General features: G+C 38.0%; 1 pseudogene; it reads left to right on the forward strand.

The window, feature by feature from the left end:
* The first annotated feature begins 8,805 nt into the window (after positions 1 to 8,805).
* On the forward strand, positions 8,806 to 9,102 carry LOC129036847 (COX assembly mitochondrial protein homolog; annotated as a pseudogene).
* The last annotated feature ends 11,563 nt before the right edge of the window (positions 9,103 to 20,665 follow it).

Genomic DNA, 20,665 nt, shown 5'->3' on the forward strand with positions numbered 1-20,665 from the left:
GAGGCCACTGTCTTGTTTCTGGGTTTTACATATGCTGCTATGTAGGGAATATGTAATGACATTATGATGTTTAAAATTATACTTCTGAAATGAAAATGAAATATTGAACCTGAAAATCCAAACAACTCTAAAAATTGGCATCTCTTAGAATATCAATCATTTCCATATGACAGTCCCAGTGTCTTATGGAAGAAAGGTCCATGCATGTTAAATATGGGATAGGTGAAGCTCATCTCCTGAAATCTACTTTCCTATTTTTCTCCCACAGATGATGATGTTTAATTTTTAATGTTTTATTTTGGTAATTTAAAAAGTTGTGATAAAATATACATAACATTAAAATGACCATTTTAACCATTTTAAGTGTACAATCCAGTGGCATTATGTAGACTCATTTTCCCTCCCATTGATGTAGCCCCACCTCCACCCTAGACCCTCCTATAAGGAGAAAACTGATAGGCATTATTATTTTTATTGGAACTTTATATCTATTTACCTCTTAAAAAGAAGTTTATCTCAAAAAGTGATGTTGATAATAAAGGAATGCATGGGGGATTTTCAGAGATGCAGAGACAATGAGGCAAAGAAGTCTGGGTAAGAAGCCCTTCCATATGTCCTTAATAGAATACTTTCTTTCCTCCTGCCATCTTGGGGGTATAAGGAAGAAGGATGAGATTTAGAATTGCTACTTTGCCATGTGTCAGTTGCATAGGCTTTTAACCAGCATCTTTCAGTCTTGATGTCTTTATCTGCAAAATGGATGGTAGTAATACTGATATCACTGTTACTGTATACATTAAATGAGGTAATACACATCAAGAGGTAACATTAAAATTGCTATGCCTGAATTGGTTATTTCTTACATGAAATTCTGGTTCTAACTAATACCATTAGGTTGCAAGCTCACTGAGGGTAGAGTGTAGTCTGGGCCCCAGCCTGAGCACATGTTGGCACTGAACAAACATGGTTAAATGTATGGAAGGACCAAGATACTTGCATTCCACAAAAAATTCATAATGTATCTAGGATAATGAGAAGCAAAACTACAAAGAAGTAAATAGATTGAAAAAGAAAGTGAGTCTGTGTGGTTTGTTGTGCTCCAGCCCCAAAGTGGGTGGAATGATCATTAGTTCATGAAAACTGGTACTCAGGTAATGGACACTCATAAATGAGTGGCACAACCTCCTGTAGAACAATTTGACAAAGTCATCAAAACCTTAAAAACAAACATGATAAGCCACAAAATTTCAATTCCAATTCAAGAAAGCTATGAGGAATATTCAAAGATGTACACAAACATGTAACTATAAGGAGGTTATTATACTGAATACAGGAAAATCAGAAGCCACTTTCTTGCCCAGCAACAAGGACTGGCAAAATAAATTATGTATATCCAGACAATAGGACACAATGCAGGCAACCTTTAAAATGATTGTATAGAAGAGTATTTATTGATAAGAAAATGTGTCTAGAATATACTCAATTTTAAAAAAGAGGCTACCATGCAATAAACACAAAAAGAAAAAACAGTCATGCACCACATGATGGATGGTGATGAACCGTATATATGACTGTGGTCCAGTAAGATTATAATAGAGCAAAAAAATTTTCACCTGGTGATATCATAACCATCGTAACATTATAGCACAGTATATTACTCACGTGTTTCTAGTGATGCTGGTGTAAACCTACTGTGCTGCCAGTCATATAAAAGCATAGCACATACAATTATGTACGGTACACAATACTTGATAATGACAATAAATGTTACTGGTTTATGTATTTACTATACCATAATTTTAATTGTTATTTTAGATTATACTCCTACTTATATATATTTTTTAAGTTAACTGTAAAACAGCCTCAGACAGATCTTTCAAAAGGTATTCCTGAGGAACGCATTGTTATCACAGGAGACGACAGCTCCATGCATGATATTGCCCCGAAGACTTTCAGAGTGACAAGATGTGGAAGCGGAAGATGGTGATTTTGTTGATCCTGACCGCATGCAGGCCTAGGCTAGTGTGTAGTGTGTGTGTGTGTGTGTGTGTCTCTTAGTTTTTAACAAAAAAGTTTTAAACATTTAAAAAAGTTTTAAATAGAAAATGGCTTATAGAATAAGGGCATAAAGAAAGAACACATTATAAAGTGGTATAGTATGTTTGTGTTTTAAGTTGTGTTATTAAATGAGTCAAAAAGTTTAAAAAATTAAACAGTTTATAAAGTAATCTACAGTAAGCTAAGGCTAATTTATTACTGAGTAAAAATATTTTAAGATAAATTTAGTATAGCCTAAGTGTACAGTGTTTATAGAGTCTACCATAGTATACAGTGATGTCCTAAACTTTCACATTTACTCCACTCACCCACCGACTCACTCAGAATAACTTCCAGTTCTGCAAGCTCCATTCATGGTAAGTGCCCTATATAGGCGTACTATTTCTAAAATCTTTTATACTATGTCTTTACTCTATCCTTTCTATGTTTAGATATGTTTAGACAAACACCATTGTATTCTAATTACCTACCATATTCAGTGCAGTCTCATGCTGTACAGGTTTGCAGCCTAGGAGCAATAGGCTATACCATGTAGCCTAGGTGTGTAGTAGGCTGTACCATCTAGGTTTGCGTAAGTACACTCTATGATGTTCATATAAGGACAAAATCTCTGTTGTTAATCAACACATGACTGCACATGTAGCAACATGTTTACAATGATTAACACGATTGTACATGTAACAAAATGTTAACAACAAAATGTTAACAATGGGCTTATACTTACTCTTACATGTTGTTTTTCTGAATTTTCTCATGTTTCTATGGTTAAGCATGAATTCTTGGTGTAATTTTAAGAAAAAAGAGTTAACAAGAGGAAAAGAAAAAAAACTGGCCTAAAATACATTTCAAGGAATTTGGGAGGCTTGGGAAACACAGAAAAAGTCTTACAGCACAAAGACCTATATTTCGATTCCACTGAGGCAACTGAAAGGGTGAGGTGGAGCCTAAAGGTACCAAGTCAGCTGGTAGTTGGCTAGTATTTGTCCAGTGTCATGTGGTTAAGGAAAATGCCAATAATCCCGATCTCCAGCTTCCCCAGACAATGCCACATCAGCCTCCAGCCAGCCTCACTTAGAAACCTGTCAGCATCAGAGCCTTTTTCCTCCTATTTGAGGTCTGGTGATCTGCACAAAGCAAAGCGACCCATGCTCTGTGTCACTGGGCCAAGTTTCAAGGATGGAGCCCACTGCACCTCTTTCCCACCCCCAGAGGAAAAGGTGAGGCAGGGGGCTTCAGGGCAAACATTCCAGCCAGTGCTCCCCAAACCATGAACGAGGCACCACAACCAAGGCTCGGGGCCTAATGAGGAATGATTGCTAAACAATCTGATTACTCAATTTTTTAACCTTGCTACACACACAAACACACACGTGTTCACACAATATAAGCAGCAGAGAAGTATCAGTTCTGGGTTTCTGCAGTTGCTACATTTTTATATTTTCCGGTTGAAAATTGCTTCATTCTCTGCAAATATCCTTCCCACTTCATCTCTAGCCTTCCTGCTTTACTGAGAGCCCTGAAACTCCCCATGCCTGGAGTTTCTTTCTATTTTACTTTCTTTTATTTTATTACTTTCTATTTTACTTTATTTATTACTTTCTATTTTACTTTCTTTCTATTCTACTTTCTTTCTATTGAGTTTTTTAGTTCCTTATATATTTTGGATACTAACCTCTTATGAGATGTATGATTTGCAAACATTTTCTTTAGGTTGTCTCTTCACTCTGTTGATTGTTTCCTGTGCTATGCAGAAACCTCTCAGTTTGGTGCAATCCCAGTTGTCTATTTTGCTTTTGTTGCCTGTGCTTTGGGGGTCACATCCAAAAATCATTGCCCAGACCAATGTCAAGAAGATTTTCTATTTTACTTTCTTTTATTTTATTTCTTTCTATTTTACTTTATTTATTTATTTTATTACTTTCTATTTTACTTTCTTTCTATTCTACTTTCTTTCTATTGAGTTTTTTAGTTCCTTATATATTTTGGATACTAACCTCTTATGAGATGTATGATTTGCAAACATTTTCTTTAGGTTGTCTCTTCACTCTGTTGATTGTTTCCTGTGCTATGCAGAAACCTTTTAGTTTGGTGCAATCCCAGTTGTCTATTTTGCTTTTGTTGCCTGTGCTTTGGGGCTCACATCCAAAAATCATTGCCCAGACCAATGTCAAGAAGATTTTTCCCTATATTTTTCTTTAATAGTTTTACAATTTCAGGTCTTACATTTAAGTCTTTAATCCACTTTGAATTGATTTTTATACAGTGTGAGATAAATGTCATATTTTATTCTTACACATGTAGATATCTAGTTTTTCCAACATCCTTTACTAAAGAGACTATCCTTTCCCCATTGTATATTATTGACACCTTGTCAAAGATCAATTAATGGTAAATACATTAATTTATTTCTGGGCTCTCTATTCTATGTATCTGTTTTTATGGCAGGATCACGCTGTTTGATTACTGTAATTTTGTAGTAGATTTTGAAATCAGGTAGTGTGATGCCTCTGGCTTTCTTTCTTTTTTGCTCAAGATTGCTTTGGCCATTCAGAGTCTTTCATGGTTCCATATAAATTTTAGGATTGTTTTCCCTATTTCTGTATAAAATGCCACTGGAATTTTGATAGGCATTGCATTGAATCTGTAGATTGCTTGGGGTAGTATAGACATGTTAACAATATTAATTATTTCTAACCATGAACATGGAATATCTTTCCATTTATTTGTGTCTTCTTCAATGTCTTTCATCAGAATCTTACAGTTTTCCATGTACAGATCTTTCACCTCCTTGGTTAAGTTTATTTCTAAGTTATTATTTTTTTTTTTTGAGACGGAGTCTCGCTCTGTCGCCCAGGCTGGAGTGCAGTGGCGTGATCTCGGCTCACTGCAACCTTTGCCTCCTGGGTTCAAGAAATTCTCCCACCTCAGCCTCCTGAATAGCTGGGACTACAGGTGCACGCCACCACATCTGGCTAAGTTTTGTATATTTTGTAGAAACAGAATTTCACCGTGTTGGCCAGGCTGGTCTCAAACTCCTGACCTCAAGTGATCTGCCCACCTCGGCCTCCCAAAGTGCTGGAATTAACAGGCATGAGCCACCATGACTTACCCATTCTCTCCTTTTAAATAGCTCCTTATAAATCTCATAGAGATTCCTGTTGGACTGGCCTGAATGATATGTTCTCTGCACAAATCAGATGACTTGGGAGATAAATAAGCTTATTGACTAAAACTTGGGTCACATGCCCTCCCCTAGCTACTCCAAAGAAAAACTGAGGTGATGTTACCAGAAGAAGACAGAAAGGATGGAGGTCAGGCAAAACACTAGATGGGTGTGTGGTGGTCTTAGAAAGCCTGCTGAGGGTATAGGTAAGGACTACTCAAGGGTCAGCAGTTCTAAGGACCAATCATGTCAATAGCTCAGAAGCTCAAAGGTTTTAGAGAAAGTGGTGAAAACAACTTTCAGAAGCATCCACACTCCAGAGTTGAATCATCACAACTCCTAAATACAGGGAAATATAGACTCATGTAAGCAGATGTGTTTCAAAAAGGCTTCACGGAGAATGTAGGACTTGCACTGAGTCTCCAAGAATGGGTAGGATTTGGGCTGAAAAATGGGGAGGGAGAGTAGCAGGAATAATCCAGACCTGCACGAATAAAGGCAAGGGGTCCGGCTCAAATGTGGAAAACCATGGTGGGAGAGGAAGTGATAAGGAGGCATACTGGGCAAGAGGAGCAAGGGGTTTGAGTCTCCGGACTAAATTGACATTACTGAAAGTAGCGATTAACTTTCTCTCTGTCCTCCTCCTCTTTTTGCCTCTAAAGTTTGAACATTGTCAATATTTTGATTCTCCCTTGGTCTAAATTTAGGGGCTTTCTGTATTCCATTCTCATTGTTCCGAGGAGCAGGGTTGCAGAGCCCATGAGCCACATACAGGAAAGCATTCCCTCCAGCCCCTTCCCCCGATCCACCCCAAGCACATGCTTTACCCTATCAAGTGTCTTTTATGCCACAAGCCTGAGGTCTCCATCCTCTCAGCAAGGTGTCCATACTGCCAAGCAACAGGTGCGTGTTGACAAAGTTAAGGAACCCAGTTCCTAGGAGATGTAGTAGATTAATTAGATCACTAGTAAGTAGAGATAAATATCTATTGTCATTCAGGAGAAAGCAAGGGGCTTGCAGACTGGGGCACAAAACAGGTAAGGAATGGAGAAGAAAGAGTTAAAAGTCTGAGAACAAGGAATCCTTTCAGAGTCTGGGAAAGCGGTCAAGTGAGAAGCCTGAACATACAGCGAAAAACACAAGCTTGGAATCAGAGAAACCTCAGTTTGAATCTTTCACTTACTAGTTGGGGGCAGAACTTAATCTCTTTTTGTAGATGAGGAACTGCAGGTTCCTTATCAACAAAACAAGGATAATAAAACTTGTGGTTTATTGCAGTTTTAATAAAGATGAAGGAAATAGAGTGCCTTGTTCTTCAGATCATTGTTCTGCCACTTCCCTGCTGTGAGCCCTTGGTCAGATTAACCTCTTTAAACTGCAGTTTCCTTATCTGTAAAGTAGAAATTATAAAAGCACATAGCTCCTAGGGTTGTAGTGAGGATTAAATAAGAAGATGCACATAACGAGCTCAACACAGTGGCTATTGTAAGCACGCAATACGTGTTAATGATTATGATGGTGATGCTGAATATATTAATTATATCAGTTAGGATGCTTGCAACTGTATGTGACAGAAAACCCAGGCAGAAGTGACTTAAACAGCAAGGATATGTTATTATTCACATGACAAGAAGTCCTGAGTTCAAGATGTTCCCGAATGGGTAATTCATTGGTTCAAAGATTTCATCAAGGACTTAAGTTCTTTCCTGTCTTCACTCAGAGTTTCTCAGCAAGTTGGCTGTCTCTAACTTGGGTTGTCCCCTCATGGGTGCAAGATGACTGCACTACTCCAGATATGATATCTTCTAACATCCTCCCACAGTGGAAGAAGGAAGAGAGCACTCTTTTCTTTTTAAGACAGAAGAAAATTTTTCTGGAAACCACCATGAACCAGCAGACTTTCCCTCATATCTCATTAACCAGAATTCCTATACATGCTGATGCCTGAACCTATCACTGGCCTCTCAAGAGATGAACAAAATCATGTCTCTGTGAGCAAGCAAGAAGGTGGATGTGGTGGTTGAGAAGGCAACTGACATCAACCACCTCAATAATGGTGATGAAAACTATGGGCTCTTAGAGGACAGAGTTCTGGGAGGGAAGAGAGCCACATCTGGGACAGAGGTAAAGAGGACACTACAGTCATTTAATGGAGCTCCTAAGAGAAGAGTCTTTTGAGTCACAAAATTTGGAGTCACAAACTGAACTCTTGGCTCTGCCACTTCCTAACTCTGCAAACAAGTTATTTACCCTCTATGCCTTTGTTTCCACAGCTATCGAAGGCCAACATCTAATGGATGCTTGAAAATAAAATTAAGCCACACAGAGTATGTGATTAATAAGTGAAACTATCATTAGTACTTCTGGCCGAGCAACAGGCACAGGAATCAGATTGGTTGTTATACCAACAGTCATTGAAATTATTGAATACAAACATAAGTCTATATGCAGTGCTTCAATAGACTCTTTCTTCTCCAGAATGAGAAAGCTTGCTCAGAATGAAGAGACAAGGAGTGGCTGTGGAGACAAACAGGATTCAAAATCAGATCCCACTGCTACCATTTAGGGAAAGTTATTGGGAAAGTTACTGAATCTTGGGAAAGTTATTGAACTGCCTTGTGCTCAGTTTTCTCATCTGCAAAAGAGAGTAACAGCTCATTAATTTATGAAGATTAAACAAGTTAATACAAATGCCTGCGTGTAAATGGTGAATAAGGGCAGCCATTGTTAGCACATTTACTGTTTTCATATAAAGATGCAGTTACTCTATTCTGTCTTTTATTTACTTTGCTAATTGTCACTACAAGAGGAGCAGTGAAAAATCTGGCTTCAATTCTTGTTCTTTCTCTTAGGAGCCACATGGCCTCCAAGTATCAGGTACTCCTTCAGTAAAAGGATTGGCCCACTTTTCTCTCCAGAGATGAGAGGTTCCAAATAAAATGTTTTGAAGACTGAAACTCAACATATGATGTCTCATTATTTATACGTATTATCTCCTACGATTCCAATTTTTGTCTCATTCTTTCTTATCACCTACGCTTTTCTTTGGCTTCCTGCCTGGAACTTTTTCCTATACTATGTCACTACTTACCATAATCTCCAATATCTCTACTTTCTCTTCTACCCAAATCTTTATGTATCATTACTTACAATCTCTCAAATGTGCCTTAAACTTTTATTATAGGATAGTGGTGTGTATATACATACATTTAAATTTATTTTAAATTTAATCTCTCCTCCTCAGCCCCACAGAGACTGGTATTAAATTAGAATATGTAAAATGCCAAAGAAGCATATAGTAGTGATTACTATAAATGCTAAATAAAATGTGATTTCAACAACTGTTTGCTGAGGTCCTACTGTGTGTATAACACTGTGCTACAGAGATGACTCTAACAAGAGTTCCTGGCCTCAAAGAGGTGACATATTCCAGTTTGGGAGTTAAGACTTGTGAATAAGTAAGCACTATACATAAAACACTTCTAAAATAGTAAAGGCCTTTTAGAAAGATTGATGGGTTTATGTGACCCAGGTGGCAACACAGCACCCTCTCTGCCCACCAAGATGGTGTTCAAGCCCAGCAGCAACTAAGATATGTCGAAAAAGATGTTCTGATGCCTAACATAATGAGAAAAATGGCCAGAGAGAGGTATTCTGAAAAAGTTCAAGATTTTACCAAGTGTTGCAAGAACTCTAGAATCCTTATGGTGGTAAAATACTGGAAATACAATTCTGCATTGAAAGACTGTCTTAACTGCTTACTATAATGATCCAGTCTTTTACAAAGAATACAAAATGGAATACCTGAAGGAATGTAAGAACTCAGAAAAACTGGAATTTCTACCAAGTTAAAGCTACAGAAGCTTCCCATAAGCATGTAGGCAAATATTTGAATGTCACTCAGAACTCTAATACTCATGGAAGTCATTTCTAGTATAAATCACCTGAAATAATAAACTCAAGATAAGAATGTGTGTTTGCTTCATTCTAATTATAGAAATATTAATTTTATCTGAAATCAAGATCTTTTATTAAAAAGAGATTGATGGATTTCAGAGACTTTGAAGTGGACGTATCTAAAAAAAAAAAAAAACACTAGATGCATTCACTAAAAAAAGGTGAATTTTCTTTAACAACATTTAATATCTTAAATGTTTGAGATTATGTCATTTTTCCAGAACAAATGAAACCTGCATGACAACTTGCTATAACTGTATTTAGATATTTATCAATTCCATCTGTTCATTCTTTCTTGATCCTGCCTGAGGAGGAAGCAGAGTCTGGTTGTGTGTCACAGGGTGGGACTGTGGCCTCTAACCTGGGTGTTTAACTCCCAGAAAACAGAATGCTCACCAGGGTGCTTTATTAACAGTCTTTATTGGATGGAAGGTAGAATGAATTCCCTTTAACATTTCTGTTTCAGTCTGTTTTCTTGGTGATAAACAACAGAAACCAACTCTGACTATATTAAGGAACAACATTTATTAGAAGGTTCTTAGGAGCTCACAGTCTACAGCAGGCTAAAGGTCAGGCTTGGAACACAGGCTGGAATCAAGGCTGCTGCACACAGGCTAAGGCATCAAGACCACAGCCAGTCTCCCTCCTAACATTCATGAGGCCCAGAACAAGAGTACAAATAGAGCCCATGGTTGAGCTCACAACCTACTCACTTTTTCATCCTAGCCCCAGCCCCATTTCACACCACAAGGGCCCTCAAGCACATTGGTGAGAACACTCAGCCCTCTTGTCTAAGCTCTTTCTATGCATTGCTCACATTCCCAAACAGATGCTCCTGCCACTCTGAGGACCTGTGATTGCAAACAGTGGTGGCCTGATCTGCTCTCACAGGCTTTGGGCCCTTTGGGCAGGGAATCCCAGGATTTTGGGTACCCAGAGTATAGTCTAGGAGGATAGTCTAGAGAATACGGACTCTAGGTGAGCAGAGGTGAAGCCAGAAGAGATCACAGTGGGGCCCTCTATAGCCCAGGGGGGCCCTCCTGTCCGGGTCTAAAGAAGATCCTGCCTACAGCAAAGGTCTGTCACACAGCAAGACTCATTGGGGCTGCCTGGAACCACCCTACTGGCATGAATGTCTACTGTTAGCACTGCAACAATGGGACAACACTCTCTCAAGAGGCCACGTACAGGTGGCATCATCCAATGGCCAAACGCAAGTCACCTGTCTCCCCCAGGCTATTCTGGGCAGGAAGAGGCCACAGCTAGGCCCTTGGGCTTCCTCCCAGGACCATGACACAGAGTACAAAAGAAGATTAGGGTGCTATAAGCCAGGATGATTCATTGGATAACCCTAAAGCATCAAACATTTATAGCTGTCCCTTAAGACTCCATTACTTTTTTTTTTTTTTTTTTTCTTAAATAGAGTTCAGGCTGGTCTTAAACTCCTGGGCTCAAATGATCCTCCCAGCTCAGCCTCCCAAAGTGCTGGAATTACAGGCTTGAGCCACCTCACCAGGCCTTCTGTTACTCTTAATAGCTGTTTATTCTGTGCTAGATCTGGAAACATGACCATTTTCAAATACACCTAAGAAACAAGTCTCTAGTTAATGTCAATTTGTGTGTGTGTGTGTTGGGTGGCGGGGTGGGATATACCCATCCATAAGATCACAGGACCAAAAAAACCATTTATTTTATTTAATTATTGTTGGCATTGATCTACCTTCCTACTTTTACTCATGTTCCTCACCCCACCTCAAAGATCTCTACTTGCTTGGAAGTTGTAAGTAAGCAAGAAGACAGTCATGCACCATGTAACAACATTTCAGTCAATGACAGACCATATATATTATAGCGGTCCTATAAGATTATAATACTGTATTTGACTGTACTTTTCTATGTTGAGATACACTTAGATACACAAACACGATTGTGTTATGATTGCCTATAGTATTTAGTATAGTACTCTGCCTTATAGAATATAGCCTAGGTGTGTAGTACTTACACCATCTAGGATTGTGTAAGTACACACTATGCTGTTTGCACAACAATGAAATTGCCTAACTACACATTTCTCAGAATGTATTCCTGCTGTTAAGCAATACATGATTGTACTAAGAAAGGTATCATAGACTATTAGATCAAAAATTCCTCTGATGGCACGAGACTCCAAGAGTCCTTTGAATATGGCAAAGAGGAAAACCCCAGTTCTAGGATCAAATTGTGCTGGAGTGGGACCAGAAACAGACCCTTCCACAATGGCCCTCTCCTGAAAATAACCATCCTGGACACATGTTCAAGAGTTAAGTCACGGAGGGAAGCAGCAGACAATAATTTGGAGCATCACAGAATCCTCACTGTGTTAGTTTGCTCAGGTTATCATAACAAAATACCACAGAATGGGTGGTTTAAATGATAGACATTTATTTTCTGCCAGTTCTGGAGGCTGAAGTCTAAGATCAAGGTGCCGGCTGATTCTGTAAATGAGGGCTATCATCTCAGAAAGGGAAAGAGAGAGAGAGTTCTCTAATTTATCTTCTTATAAGGAAATGAATTCTATGGGATCAGGACACAACCCTTAGGATCTCATTTAACATTAATAACTTCCTTAGAGATCCTGTCTCCAAAAATAACCACACTGGGGGTTAAGACATCATACAGAACATCATAGTAGGAATTTGTGGAGGGGACACAAACATTAAATCCATAACACTCACTAAACAGCCAGGGATCTTAAATTTTATGTTTATTCTCCTATTTATTAAAAGTGAGGGGTCCAGGCATTAATTGCACACACATAAAAAGTCACTGAGTGAAAGCTTTACGCACAGATGCACATACAAGACGAGGGGATAAAAACCCATCCTTTAGAAACATAGAAAGCTAAGTGTGCTGACTTACAATACTGTAATGACCAAAACATATTATTAAATGAGAAAAGCAAGTTGCCGAACACTGTGATGGATATGGTACTGACTGTGTAAAAGTAAGGAGGAATTATATATACACCCATACTTGCAATATGTCTGAACTATCTCGGGAGGGATATATGAGTGAACTGATAGACGTGGTGGCAGGGACTGATGGTTGGGGACTGGGAATGTAGGGACACTTTTCATCAATTTCCCTTGTGCAGTTTTTCCTGAAGGACGTGTTGTGGAAGCAAACAAAAGTTGAGGTGCACTAGTTTATGGTGTTGTCCCGCAGATCCACAAAAGAATGGAACATGTACAGGTATTACCTATTCAAAAATTTTAAAGGGAAAAATAGATAAATACATTGTGCAATTAAGCCAATAGGGAAGTAAGCTACAATGCAGTTAACAGCTATACCTAATCCCTATCAGAGGACACAAGCCTTTTACCCCACTCTCATAGAAGCAAAATCTTAGGCAGATGAGATAGTTTTAAAGAAATCACTGGGAAATCTATACTTAATTGAAGCCTGGAATTTGCTTCTGGAATTTGTTTCCTTTGTTTCTCTTGCTTCCTGTTTATTTCTTAAGTAATGGAAGCACAAGAATCAGCAACGTTATTTTCTAACCTTTGGAGAAATAACTAAATGTGGGCAAAGGAGATCCTAAGAAGCCCAGAGTCAAAATGTCATCATAAACTTTTTGGTGCAAAGTTGTTGGGAGAAGCACAAGAAGTACCAAATGTTTTAGTCAGCATTTTGGAAATTTCTGAAACATGCTTGTAAGTGTAGAAGAACAGATCTAAACAGAAAAGAAATTTGAAAGCATGGCAAAGGTGAACAAGGACCATTATGAAAGAGGAATGAAAATTCATATTTTTCCCAAAGGAGAAAGAAACAAAAAATCCAAATAATTTTGTGCCGCTGACCAAATACTAGTTTGTAACTGAAAAACAAAGTTGTAGGAATTTCAGTGACATTCTTAATGTATCTAAATAAATACATTTTTAACTAGTAAAAAGGTAAAAAGATGATACCCGCTGTTTGAAAAAACAGTGGAATCCTCCAACATTGTTTGAATAATTGTTTTAAAAGATTTGCTTTTATCTGTTGAAAATGTGAGTTGAGGAACTAAAGCACACTTGGTGCTTAGCCCTAGAATACGTTCAGGGAGGAAAGCAAGCTTTCAGAATGCCAGAATGATAACAGACAGGAATGGCCTGACTTACATCATCACACTTGATCTTGAGGTTCCTCCAGCATCCCTGGCTTGCTAACTTATTTCTAGCAATTGCCATGTTAAGCAAGAACTAGGGGATTTTTGAGTTCAGTATTAGCATACAGGTACATTTTCTCTCAAAAGAAATCTAACCTGGTGCAGCAGCCCTCATCATTACACAGAAAAAGAATGTGAGTACAGAGAAAAATGGGAAACAAGCATAAAGCAGAACTAGAGATGCTTCCTGAAGAGTATGCCTCCCAGAAGGAAAGGGGAGGAGGGGGCAGCAACCTCTTTCTGACACACATGTGTGCAGGCACCTTATAAGCATCGTCTGATTTAATCCTTTCAACAACTCAATGAGGCAGGTACTGTTATTGTCCCTATTTTTCCAATGAGGAATCGGGAAACCCTTGCCCAAAGCTGCTCAGCTTTGAGGGTGTGTAAATTGCTATGTTGAGCAGAGGTGAGAAAGGAGTGCTCATGGGGATTGGGGGAGCTCAAAATCTCCCGCTTGCTCATAAGCTCACTTCTATTGGGGTCAACCTAATTTCACACATGGCCTGTATTCCCTTGTGCTAAAATTAATTTGTAAGATTGTCCTACATTTTTCTTCAGAGAGTGACTCAATTTGAAGGCACTTCGTCACCAGGGCACAAACATCTTTTCTAAGTGGGTACTGTTTCTGCTAATTAAGGAAGAGCGAACACTGGAACAAGCCAGGAGGGCAGTCTCTGACTCACCCTCTTTGGCTTCATCTGTGAAAATGGACTCGGGGGATTCAAAAGAAGAGAAATGATAAAAAGCAGGGCCAGGCACGACCCTTCAGCTTGTTGGAAAACATTTGAGCGTGGCTTCTGTCTGACCCAGAAATAACATTTCTACAACTGAAATCTGTTTAGACAGTCATCAAAAATATCTCTGCCTCTTCTGTCTCCCAAAGTGCCTCTAGAGCCACGGCAAATCTCAACTCAGATATTCTAGAACACCTCCTCCCATTGGCAAAGGAGGACCAAAGCTGTCTAATTTTAGGGTCTAACAGTTGGCATGCAATTAAAACTATATTTATTATGGGCCTCAGAGGACAATAATTTATTTATGGGTAAATTAGAATCACTGCAATATAAACATGCTCCCACGGATCAGGAATTCGCTGTGCTCAACCAGGGACCATAAGAACTCTGCCACTTTTACAGTATGGAGCTTATTGTTTCAAAACAAGCAAAAGATCAGACATCTCTAATCCATTTTTTAACATCAGTCTCAAAAGTAGGGCTCCAGTCAATACTACCCATATTTTAGCATTGGTCATGATTTGAGGTATTTGATCTTAAGAAACTATGGGCAAAAAAAAAAAAAGAAAGAAAAGAAAATGTTCTTCTTCCTGAAAAGAAATTATATTGGTATTAAAGTTCAGACTGAGGGTATTTTTGGTTTCATTTGGTTTTGGCTTTGAAAACTTTGCTGACCAGAGATTTAGATTGGAATAAATGAGTCTAATTATTCTGGTTTATTTTGTGTCATGAATTTGCTAAAATAAACTAAAGGAAAACATACCTTATATTTAAACAAGGAAAAATAGAAAAATAAATAAGATTTCTCTCCTGAGAAGAGGGTTACTATAATACTTCTGTCTGCCAATTCAGTATCACTGTTAATTTTCTCTTTAGGAGTTTTCCATCCTTATGAGAGCATGTCCCCACCTCCTACAGTGCAGCTTTATAAAAAGATATAAAGCATATAGAAAACACACAAAAGCATGTGTTGCTCCCAACTCTTCAAAACTGTATCACAATGTTCTATGTGAGGTAAGTTACTTTTTTTCTTCAACTTATTTTTGTGTTCTGCTGTAGAAAAAAAAGTCTAAAACATACAGCTAGGATTTAGTTGCGTAGCTCTGTTATTTGACCTACTTTTCCCAGATTGAGGACTTAAAATTTTTGTAACCCGTGACTATGTTCTCTGGGTTATGTATTTATGCTCCTCTTCCTGCCCCCACCCCTCACCGCACTATCATGAATTGGCCCTGGCATAAGTACTTACACACGATCTCTAACTCTACTCTTCTGCGGTCAAACCCATTCCACAGAAAGAGAAATGAAGAGCTGAAAATGATCCCTGAGCACCTCTCCTAAATGAGGACACAGTCACCCTCCCCTTGGATCAGTCTTCAGTAAAGCACCTATTAGTTTTTCATGGAAACATTCATTACTACGTAAAATAATATCATTTATTTATTCATTTACTTGTTACTGTCTGTCTCCTCTCACTGGAACATGCATTGTATGAACTTAGGAAATTTGTTTTTCTAATTCATTCCTATATTCTCAATCCCCAGAAGAGAGCCTGGCACATCATAGGGATTCAATAAATGTTTGCTGAAGGAATGAATTCCCCAACGACTTTGGTAGTGCAAACAGTGGATCTATTAAGCGAATCCTTAAAGGTATCACTCAAGGATTTTTAGAATCATCTAGATAGAAGGAACCCCTTAGGTCATTCAGAGTTGGCAAACTTATTTTGTTCAAGAACCAGATAGTAAATATTTTCAGCTTTGTGGGCCATATGGTCACTGCCTTGACTACTCAAGTCTGTCACTGCAGCATTACAGCAGCCATAGACATTATGTACATGAATAAGCAAGACTGTATCCCAACGAAACTTTATTACAAAAATAGTCAGTGGTGGAGTGAAGCTTGCTGACCCCTCCTAGACCAATGGTTTCCCAATAATTTTCTATGAATGAGTTTTACCAAGGACAATAAAAAGAAGACATAAGGATTTACTGTGAGATTTTTCATCAAGTAAGATTATTTCAACTTGAAAATTATTTTTTTCTGAGTGTATGTTCTTTCCACTTTTTAGTCTTCGAAACAATTCTTTAGCTAAGTTATAGTGATAATAAATTGTGTATTGTTAAAATCCTTTCTTGGAAAAACAAAATGTTGGCAACTTTAACAAAGTTCCAAAATATTTTGTTGAAATTTTACTATCCAACGAATTCAAACGTCTGCCAACTCCCATGGCTCTAGTCCATACATCTTATTCTACAGTCCAGTTCTTGTTTACAGTCAAGTGAGTCCTTTCTGTCTAGGGTAAACAAAGGGGTTCATGAAAAGATCTGAGAAGCTTATAGAATCTGGGAGGACCAGAGAGCTGAGCCCTAGGAGAAAGCCACCCCACACTACGTGACCGTTTTGGCAAAACACACGCTCCTGCTGTCTGTGGCACTGCATCTACATTGATAAGGGCTGATGCCAGAAACGCTGCCTCGGCTGCCCCCAAAGAACAGATGGCTCTAGCACCATGCCTGTCAAAAGAACTATTTCCCATCCCACTCCTATGCCCAGCCAGTGCCTTACTATACTCCACATCCGAGTCTCACACAGAACCATCACCTTAGCTGAAGCAAGGTCGCATGCAGAACCCTCACTTCAAGGGATGTGGAAAAATGAATGATTAGCTCTCTATCCTCTTTGAACTGGAAGCCAAGCTAAAAGATGGCTGGAATGGGTGCTAAGCAGAACAGTTTATAGCATCTTCTAAGTGAATCCTGAGGCCTAGAGCCCTTCATCTTCAAGGGAGGAGAGTTTCAGCCCAACGATGGCTAAACTACATTTTTGGGAGGAGAAAGTAGCATTTGGAAATGTTGTCTAGTGATTGACACAACAGGAACATTTTTAGCCCATTAGTGAAAGCCACAAAAGTAGAAAAGTGAAGAGCTTCCAGATAACTCAGATCTCAAAACAACTTTGCCTGATCACTAAAGCAAAAGGTAAGAAACACACAAACAAAAACTTCTAATCATTCAAATAATTGGTTCAGTGGGTTTTTTTGTTTTTTGTTTTTTTTCACTTACAGGCACATCCTCAAACCCTGAAGTTCAATAGGGTAGGCTTGGGGTTGCTTCTCCTGAGTGATGAACCTTAGCTTCTGCAGGCACTTTTCAAATTTAAACAGTAATGTCAATGAAGCCACTCGCCCCTGAATCCAAGGAGGATTCTCTTTAAATAAAATAAATATGAGAAATAACATTAGCTTCTTTGTATCTATTAACATATAATTGCAGTGAGATAAGAGCTAGAAACAATACAATTATACAAGAAACATTCCACTTACAAAAAAAGTTGTTTAATGTGATTTTTCAATAATCAGAGACTAAACACATCAAAATTTTAGTAGTGATTATATGTGAATAGTGAAATTACAATGACATTCATTTTTGTAAAATATTTTAAAAAACCGTTTATACTAAGTATACAATCCCTTTTTAAAAGAAAGCAATTTACTTTCAAACAATATGTTAATGTATAGATATAATGCATTTATTATTTTTACCCCTTCACCAAATAGTTCTTTAAGTGCATGATGTTATCTAAAACATATAAGCCTAAAAGTTATTTGTGATATTATCCCTTTCTCAAGCAGTTTATAATTAAATGATCAAAATTTAGTAACAAATGATATCATCACAAATACTACAAAAGCATAAGTATTCTTATAAATACTAGAAACTTCATTTTTGAGGAGAAAATGTGAATGCTGGTATGCACATGTAATTCTTGGAGGTACAAAGTTTATGATTCTGTGAGGGGATGAAGGGCTTGGGAAAGAGATGAAAGAACATTGCACTACAGAGGAGAAAAAAAAAAGATTTGCACACAGAGTGGTTCATGTCTGCTGAGAATCTCTGTTCAGTGGTGTCCTCAATTTCTTACTAGAGCCCAGTGGCCAAAAATATCATATGTGCAGATTTGTGTAACCAGTCCTCCTCAGGATTAAAAATACATTTTTAAAAGTTATAGCTACTGAATTTTCTAATGAAACAAATCAGGACAAAAGATGTTATGTCCTAGTCTGTGCAAACAGCAGGTGTCTTAGTCCATTAGGGCTGCCATAACAAAAACAACATAGACCAGAGGGCTTAAACAAAAGAAATGTATTTCTCAGAGTTCTGGAGGCTGGAAGGTCCAAGATCAAGGTGCCAGTATATCTGGTATCTGGTGAGGGCCCACTTCCTTGTTTTTAGATGTGTTTTCTCACTGTGTCCTCACATGGCAGAAGGGGTCAGGGAGCTCTCTAGGGTCTTTTTTATATGGGCATTAATCCCATTCATGAGGGCTCCACCTCATGACCCACTCATCTCTCAAAGTTCCCACCTCCAAATACCACCACACTGGGGATTTGATTTCAATATATGGATTTTGGGGGGACATATTTAATCCACAATAGAAAGCTAAAAATACTCGAGATTTGCCTGCCGTGTTCTGAACATTAGAGCCAGTCCCCTCCAGAATATTATTTATTAAGTTTTTCACTTCTTAAAGTAGAAAGCAAAGCTTTAAAGAGGTAGGGCCATGCCCTGTATTAATCTTTTTTGTTTTAACTAACACATAATAATTATATGTATTTATGAGGTATAAAGTGATGTCTCAAAATATATATACATTATGTAATGATCAAATCATCATGTAGCACATCCATCACCTCAAACATTTATCATTTCTATGTGATGGGAACATTCAAAATCCTCTAAGTATTTTAAGATATACCTTAGTGTTTACTATAATCACCCTACTGTGCAATAGGATACCTAGCTTATTCTTTCTAATTTTAAATTTGCACCTACTGGGCAAACTCTCTCCAATCCTTCCCTTCTCAGCCTCTGGTAACCCCTATTTTATTCACTATTTCTATGAGATAAACTTTTTAAGATCCAAAATATGAGTAAGAACATGTAGCATTTATATTTCTGACTTATTTCATGTAACATTATGTCCTCCAGGTTTACCCATGTTGTCACAAATGACAGGATTTCATTTTTTTAATGGCCAAATAGTATTCTGTTGTGTGCAAGTACTACATTTTCTTTATCCATTCATCTGTTTTTGAACATTTAGGTTGATTCCATATTTTGGCTATTGTGAATAGTGCTGCAATAAACATGAGAGTGAGACATCTCTTTGACATACTGATTTTATTTCCTTTGGATATATACCCAGCAGCAGGATTGCTGGATCATACGGTAGTTCTATTTTTAATTTTTTGAGGGACCTCCATATTGTTTTCCACAGTGGCTATACTAGTTTACATTCCCACCAACTGTGTGTGAGGGTTTATTTTTCTTCATATCCTTGCCAACACTTGTATCTTTTGTCTTTTTGATAATAGCCATTCTAACTATAGTGAAGTGGTATCTCATTGTGGTTTTGATTTGCATTTCTCTGATGATTAGTGAAGTTGAGCATTTTTTTCATATGCATATTGGCCCTTTGCATGCCTTCTTTAGAGAAATGTCTATTCAGGTCTTTTGCTCATTTTTAACTGGATTATTTGGGACTTTCAGGGGTGGGTTTGTTGCTACTGAATTCCTTATATATCCTGACTATTGACCCCTTGTCAGATGTATAGTTTGCAGATATTTTCTCCTATTCTGTAGGTTCTCTTCACTCTGCTGATTGTTTCCTTTGCTGTGCAGAAACTTTTCAGTTTGATATATTCCCATTTGTCTAATTTTTTGCTGTTGCTTTTGGTCTTATCCAAAAAAAAGTCATTGCCCAGTCTAGTGTCATGAAGCATTTCCCGTGTGTTTTCTTCCAGGAGTTTTATAGTTTTGGGTCTTACATTTGTCTTTAATCCATTTTGAGTTGAATTTTCTATATGATGAAAGACAGGGGTCCAGATTCATTCTTCTGCATGTGGATATCCAATTTTCTGAGCATCATTTATTGAAGAGACTGTCCTTTCTCCATTGCGTGTTCTTGGCATCTTTGTTGAAAATCAGTAGATTTTCTTGGCTGTAGATGCATGGATTTATTTCTGGACTTTCTATTCTGTAATCCTCTTTCTTTGGACTAACTTGAATATTCTCTTGTGGCCAATTTCCAATCAGAGATTTTTAAAGAGCAGCATCTACACAGTGTTCTGAAACCTGCTTCTCCACCAACATTGAAAACACTGGTCTTGTGGTAGCCTTTCAGGTGGGTTTATATTCAGGAGATTCATTTACAAAGAAATAGTCTTGTTCATCAATGTCTAGGTTGTAATTTAATCACATTTTCATAAAAATAGAGTTAGTATTAGGACAAAGTTGTGTTCTGACTACAGGGTAAAAAGGAGATGTGTCACCAGGAGACAAAACTGGGACCAATGTGTGGTCACTCCAACTAAAGCATTTTAGCCAGAATGGAGCTAATACTTATATATGTATTTGGAGTTGGACCACACCCCTTTCTCCTCATATCTGTTTATGTCTACTGATCTATATGTAAGCTGGAAAAAAAATCTGTCTACAGTTGGGTCCAGGCATATACAGACAAGGCTGACAGCTTTTAGGACTTTGACAGAAGCCAGATTAT

The sequence above is a fragment of the Pongo pygmaeus genome, chromosome 4, assembly GCF_028885625.2.
Source record: "Pongo pygmaeus isolate AG05252 chromosome 4, NHGRI_mPonPyg2-v2.0_pri, whole genome shotgun sequence".
In the NCBI taxonomy this organism is placed as follows: domain Eukaryota; kingdom Metazoa; phylum Chordata; class Mammalia; order Primates; family Hominidae; genus Pongo; species Pongo pygmaeus.